Below are 7677 nucleotides of genomic sequence, written 5' to 3' on the forward strand. Positions count from 1 at the left end.
TGAAATCAAATTGTATACATTTTTATAAGTCATAAAGTTTTATGGACAAACTTTGTTAATGGAAGTTATTTTTAAATTCCCAAGAAATTTCATTTTCAATTATTAATGTTTCGTTTATCATGCCAATATAAGATGTAAGATTTCTAGTAAAAATTGTATTAATTTTTATAAAAATGTCAAAGCAATACGTTTTTATGATAAAAATCATTAAAATTTAGTATAATCCTAGGAAATTCAATTAACGTCACAAATACAATGGAAACCTCCTTACTTTAACCATAATAAATTACAAGGTAATGCCACTCCTAAGATAGTCATTTTCTATACTATTCCTAGAGTCAATACAATTTATGGAAAGATAATGGATAAAATGTAATTATTATTTTCTGTAATTGTTTAGAATATTTTCCGGATATTTCCATGATTCAATACGTTTTTATAAAAAAAAAAGTACTTTTTTCCGCTGTTTCGAATTTTAATTTCTATAACATGACACGTTTTCTTTCCTTCCTTATTTTGCATCAATTTCGACCTGTGCTTTTATTTTCTTACTTCCGATAAACGCATTGCATGTTTACTTTACTTAGAATCAAAATTTTTAAATTAAAAAAAAAACAAATTTTAACATTTTTCTCAAACATTTAAAATCAAATTGTATTCATTTTTATAAGTCATAAAATTTTGTAGACAAACTTTGCTAATGGAAGTTATTTTTAAATTCCCAAGAAATTTCATTTTCAATTATTAATGTTTCGTTTATCATGCCAATATAAGATGCAAGAGTTCTAATGAAAATTGTATTAATTTTTATAAAAATGTCAAAACAATACGTTTTTATGATAAAAATCACATAAATATCAAAACTGACTTGGTTAAAAATTGAAGCTAAAATTTAAAAAAATTGAAGAAAATATCGTTTGTTTATTATCTAAATGTCAAAGTTATCAATTGATGTCTATCTTTTATTGTAGATATCCAAGGAAGCGTAAAGCACGCAAACAGAGGAAACCGATATTTTTGTTTTTAATAAGGACGAAATCAATGAGGAACATGCGGGAAAGTCCCTGCGATAAGCAAACAACGTTAAAAAAAATATAGAATGTAGGATCAGACAACATATTTGTTCGAATTATCGGGTTACAGACTGCACTAATCAACGTTGTTTTTCGGTGATGCGTGTATGTACACAGCGCTCACACGAGCAACCGAATCCATAGATATTCGTAATCAATCTATCCACGATTCTAGAACCGTCGAGGAACAAACAATAGTTTCATGTACACGTCGGATATACGGGTCCCCGGAATCGCGTGAGTCACCGCGACAATCCGTGACTCAAAAAAAAAATTGTCGAGTTATTAAAGAAGATACACGTTGTCCCACACAGGATGAAATTTTATTTCATCTCTCTTTCCTTCAAACCATTCTATTCCTTTCTTCTTGGGAAAGGAAATCTTCTTCGCCGAATGCGACATCTATTTCGAAAAGCGCGTGAACGAACCTTGTGAAAGGATCTCTCCGGCTCCAACGTTTATATTAGGAGCCGATTTTTCTTGGCGCGCAGGCAGACAGTCTTTGACCTTTACTTTTATATGCGCGTACGCTATATTTGCAGCGACTTCCACCAACCATCATCCCATACCGACGGAAAATAAGAAATCAACACGAAAAACATAGTGATGAAGATTCGCTACGCACCACGATGACCTTTAATTTGTAGGTCATGGATCATCGGCGCAAAGGTAAACACTGGATACACGCGAAAACAACAAAACGTCCTTTGATTTCGGAAGGAAAAACAACATGGATTTTCGATAACCGCGCAGATAACTTTATTTTCCTCTCGTTATGTTGTTTTCGATGTTAGAATCGAGAAAAATACTACATTTTCACGTATCTCATTTCGTCTATTTTTTTTTATTTTTGGCCTGGCCGACGCACGTTTATTATCTAGGCACACATTTTCCCGGACCTAGGATAATTATAGAGTGGTAAAAATCTCTCTTTTTCAACCTCTAAAACCCAAAAACAAGTTAACCCAACTCTCTAGTATAACAAGAAACATTCTATTCCCAAGGAAAGCCACAATGAAAGTATCTATATAGTATTTTCCTTTCAGGAATCGTCCGAGCTTGTGCACTGAATCCATTTATAAACGCCAACAGCATTATTTATATTTAGCGCACAGAAAATTTCCCGAGAGATTTTCCGCTGTAGTTATATAAAAAAAAATACATAGTACATTCTAGAATTAGAATTAGCGTAACGAATTTTTCTATGAATCAAAATCCTTATTTCTACGTGTAAATATGAATTAATTCCTCGTCAATAATAACAAGCAAATGGAAGAGAAAAGTGAAACGGAAAATAATTACCTTTCGTACACGCTTCCACTTTGGAACCTGCAAATAGCAACAACAATTATCCTGGTGGAAATTACTATGATCTTAAAGATAAACATTAAAAAGTGATTACAAATCTAAATCATTAAAATTTAAGATTATTATAATCCTGAGAAATTCAATTAACGTCACAAATACAATGGAAACCCCCATACTTCAACCATAATAAATTACAAGGACTCCTAAGATAGTCATTTTCTATACTATTCCAAATGTAATAATTATTTTCTGTAATTGTTTAGAATATTTTCTGGACATTTTCATGATTCTATACGTTTTTATAAAAAAGGTACTTTTTTTCACTAGAAACCATGCTTCATGGTTAATAAGATTTATAATTTTTTGAAAAGACTATTGAAACTTCTTTGTTGAATGTACAATGCGAGGATTCCAGTAAACCGATTGAAAATAAGAATTGTATAAGTTTTGGAAGTTTCTCTAGAATTTTCATATTGTACATAAAGTTTGTGCGAAAGAACGAGAAAGGTGACCTTTCTGGGCATATTTTTCAGCAGTAAATACTTAGAAAGTAAATTTAGTGCGTGATAGGAGCTAATGCAACGGTATGCAGGTAGGTAGTCGAGTTATATAAGGTGGAGAGCGTTTCGAACGCGGAGCGATCAACATGCGTCGATAAACCTAACTGTACTTCAGCGACGACGTCAACAACAAAAACAAAGCGCGCACGGAATGAATCAAAGTAAATAAATAACGAAAAAAAAAACAAGCAGAATCAATCAAAAAAAGCGTACAGATGAAGCAGATTCTTGCAGGTAACAACAACAAAAAAAGAAGGTAGCTGTTCCTGGACCGACGTTTCGCATCTACGTAGAATGCGGTAGATAACCGATAGATAGATAACAAGGCCATAGCATGTAATGACAATTTATTTCAGTCCACGAGCGAAGGTTGGGCTTGCTATGAAACGCAACGCGGAACAACGACAACAACAACAAAGCAATTCCAAAAAAAGAAAACGTAAAGAACGACGGAAACGGCAATAACAACAACAGCAGCAGCAGCAACAACAGAGCATTCCGAAAATACTTATAGTAAAAATTACTGGGAAGGTTAACCGAATGTTCGAAGAAACGCAATCGCAATTCTGTGGCCGAAACAAGATGGTGGAGGCGTGTTGCTGTTCGCATGTTTCACGGTGTTTGTTTTTCTGTTATTTGTATTATTTTTATTGGCCGTTTTATTATTCGACGGATTAGAAACGAGACAACGAAAGAAATAACGAAACACAAACGCCGTAAATCATCGCTCACGTGACAAATACACGAGGTTGAGAGCTTATTTATACGGTCAACATTCTTTCTTTTTTGCATAAGCAATTTATCAAGTCTTAAGTAAGTAACGGAACGCTTTGGAGCTTTGCTAAACGGATAGAAGACACCGATTGTAAATCATTATTTTCCGAAAGTCTGAAAGAGTTTCTTCAGGTTAACAACTATAAAAGTTAACCTCTCTTTTGAAAAAATAACTGACTTAAGTTGTTAACATCTGGTAGAACTGATGAATTTTTCATAGTTTAGCCTCCAGCTGTTGCAAGTTTAGTTGCAGCAAGAATATAGTAAACGTGTATATATATTGAAAAAGTGAAATTACTTTAAAATATTCTACCAAAAGTCTATATTGTATAGATCAGCTGTTCTCAAATGACAGCTGTCACCTTACTTCAAAATGTCAAAAATATGTTATAGTCAATTGGGTATAAAATGTGTTTCGATAGTTCTATTATATAATTCTCGTATATGCGAAATGATATATTAATTAGCTAATAAGTGGAACGTAGATGATGAGCAATTACTTAATCACTAGAGAATGCAATATAATTCTAGGTATTAAAACTTGTCATAACAGAAGCTATCATAAAATAGACATGACTTTCAAAAAAAAACTGAATACGAAATAGTGACATTTCTTTTATGACACAATTTCCTATTGTTTCACTAAATTCTAAATAGATAAAGCGTTAAAAAGTTGTTACATATTGATGAGAATGAATAAATTTCTGTTAACATTTTCAAAATGTAAATATTGTGACAAATTACGTTTAAAAATAAATAATGACTACGTTTGCAAACGTTACCTCACCCACTAATCGCAACAGTTAATTAGAAGTCGTCTGCTTGTTTTTCAAACGTTTAACTATCACATTGTTTACATAAACTAGTATCGCTGCAGCGAAATAGAATATAACCAAGAGCGAAAACAAATTTAAAAACACTCTGTTTTTCCCAATCAAAATTTTGAAATCGATTTTCCAAAACTGAAACAACAAACAAACAGAAAGAAAGAAAACCGAACACAATAAAAAACGAAAATAACACAAGCAAACAGCGCACACGCAATTCGATTGAGAAAATAAACAGCGAAACGTGCAACGCGCGTTCTGCAATTGCGAAATGCACATTTAATTGTACATACAGGAAAATTGGATGCAACACAATCAAGAATCGCGCGCGCAATTGTAAAATAAACCTCTTCTTTATTTTTTCTTGTTTATTCGGATTCTGCGTTTTCCTGAACTGCGATTAAAAAAAAACATTCATTGTAAACATAGGATGCAAATGTTTCGAGGTAACAAAAAAAATTTGTAATTTGGATGTATTTCAATTTAAATCAATATTTATGTATTTAAACAATGTTTGCAGTGGTTTTCAAGAAAAAGACGCAACCTTTAAAACCACATAGTTAATGCAAATTAGAGCCAACGTGCATTTTCGACTCACGCCGCTCTTTACCTGGAATAGGAAGGATTAGAGTTTACGTAAGCATATTGTAATAACCGCGCTAATTGCAGCGTTCATTTGAATATAATATGCAGCAATAATTAGAGGCTTGGCCGCGCTCATTCTGAATAAATGACAAGCAGCAAACCGTTTTTCAGTTTAGTCAGATGATTAAAATTTCAGTAATTATTTGAAAGATAATCAGTTTATGTTAATGGAGAAAAACAATGCAATTTGCTGAATACTAAATAACAGATTTAAATTGCACGTATATATATATAGTATTATTGTTACCAGTAAACAATAAGTTAATATTACACGGAATTGCGCGGATGCAACTATCAATTGAACGGCAATAGTAAATCATCCAATTTGCAGCACTTTACGCTTGCTGAGTGCACATTTGATTCATTGCAAACTGTTTGCGCAAATGATGTCACAGTGTACACCGTGTTTATTTATAAACTTTTTCTTTTATTGAAGAGACCATTCTAGATATTTCCAACGACTTCATTAGCAGTAACGTTAAAAAAAAATAAGTGATAAATTAAAAGTAACGAAAACAAATGTAGAAAGATACAGAGAGAGAAAAAGAGAAACGTAGAGAGAAGTGCATTTCCATTACCGGTGATTTTATTTTTAAATCGACTGTGCGAAGGTTATTAACATCGACTTGCTTTAACGACATTCCAATCGATGTCAATTGTTACATTAATCCAAAACATTGCTCTGTTCAATCTACCTTTATCTACTTGTTGGCTTTTATCTATAATAAGTGAAACTATTAATTAAGTTATTAGAGTCATCAATTATTTACTATAATCAACTATTTTAGAGACAAAACAAATCAGTGTTATTATTTCTAGAAGCAAGCAATAACTCATCATTAAAATTGTTAAGATAACTTTGTACAAATTCTACAAATATCATTAAAATAATATTATTAAGTATTTCTGATATTTTGTCAACACAAATTTAAATTTATACTAATTTCTGAATCGTTAATTTTCTAAACTTAACTCAGTTATTACTACATAGTAATAAACTATTTAACTGTATGTGCATTAGTTATAAGGCTTTTTTCAACTGGAACTTTTAGCGAAATTATTCAATAGTTTTAACACTTTCCATTGTTTTGCACATAGTGAATCAATGACTACGCAACAAACAAAGTACAATTGTTTTTAGACGATTGTTCCATTTCATTACAATTGAACACAATTTATTCCCAAGTTTAACATATTAGGTTATCTTGTAGACCAAAATGTTGGCTCCAATTAACATTAAGTTTATTTATCTGTCAATGATTGTGCATTTTGACACACAATAATTATGTAGTAGTATTGTAGTATTAACTATTAGTATTTGTACTTGATGAGTTGGTAACGAAATGGCTGTTATTGTGGATTTCGAAAATAATAACTGATGATTACGAGCGTAATCTCCTCATCGAGACTTTGGTGACCCAATAAGATGAGCGTATGGTGGAAGGAATTTTCGAAAGAGCAGCATTATCGAAGCTCATCGTGATTATAATAACCTGGTACTAAGGTAATTGCTCCGCTTAACTGTTATACCTTCGAGAGTACAAAGTTCTTTGTTTTGTCTTTTTTCTTATTTTTTTTTTAAGCCAAAGCAGCTGTAGTGTAAAAAGTCTATATAAGGAAGACTTGCGTACTTCGGTTTTCTTCCTCCATTCTTCCGATCGGGACCTTGACGACCCAATGACCATCGCGGCGCTGTGCGATGCAAGGAAACGAGGTTAAAACTATTAAAATATCGAGCGTCCGCTTAATTTCCATCTCTAGCCTAACAGTGTCTCGGGCAAACAAACACATAGATATATAAGTGTGTATATATATATACACACACTCATACGTTGATAATAGTCGCAACGTGTAAACGCGTAGCATAAACCAGCAGCGAGTCCTCATTGTTGTGTTATGCATAATGCAAAGGAGAAAGGGGTCGAGGATCGATAGAAGAGGGTTAGTTTGGCTCCGCTGCCGACGGTTACATCCCCTTTAAGAGGAGAGAGAGAGAGAAAACCCTCCGCGGCAGAACATACCCTACCTCCACCACCACCACCCTTGGACAGATAGACAGACGGACCCAGCCAAGGCTGCCAGACTGGTTGCAAAAGAGAGGAAAGGAGCGAAGTGGAGTGGCGAGGAAAGGACAGGAGAGAAAGAGAGAGGGTTTGTGGGGGCTCCGCAAAGCAAACCGGCTACATCAACGCAGCCCTATCGATCTGCACGATGCGTTACCAAACACACCCCCGCATACCGAGAACGCACACAACCGAATCAAGAAAAAAATTGATGAAAAAAAAAATGGATCATCAAAAGAAAACAAATAAATAACTGAATTGTAGAAAATGATTTTTTTCCTTCTCACTCACCCTTTTTTTTTCCTAATACAAAACAACCCTTCAGAATAGACGCGCCTGAACAAACACCGTCATTTCTTCAATCACTTTTCTAGATTTTTACTATTTGTTAATCAATTTAATTCCATTAGTATTAGGAGAATGTTTA

General features: G+C 33.3%; 1 long non-coding RNA gene across 1 annotated transcript in view; it reads right to left on the reverse strand.

Moving 5' to 3' along the window:
• Window positions 1-2358: 2358 nt before the first annotated feature.
• The window catches only part of LOC108566537, a 12458-nt gene continuing 7139 nt past the window's right edge, over window positions 2359-7677 (reverse strand). Inside the window, exon 3 of the long non-coding RNA XR_001891213.1 lies at window positions 2359-2402. This is a non-coding gene — a long non-coding RNA (uncharacterized LOC108566537). The remainder of the gene's footprint in view (window positions 2403-7677) is intronic.

The sequence above is a fragment of the Nicrophorus vespilloides genome, unplaced genomic scaffold (genome assembly GCF_001412225.1).
Source record: "Nicrophorus vespilloides isolate i.1.1-1 unplaced genomic scaffold, Nicve_v1.0, whole genome shotgun sequence".
Lineage (NCBI taxonomy): Eukaryota > Metazoa > Arthropoda > Insecta > Coleoptera > Silphidae > Nicrophorus > Nicrophorus vespilloides.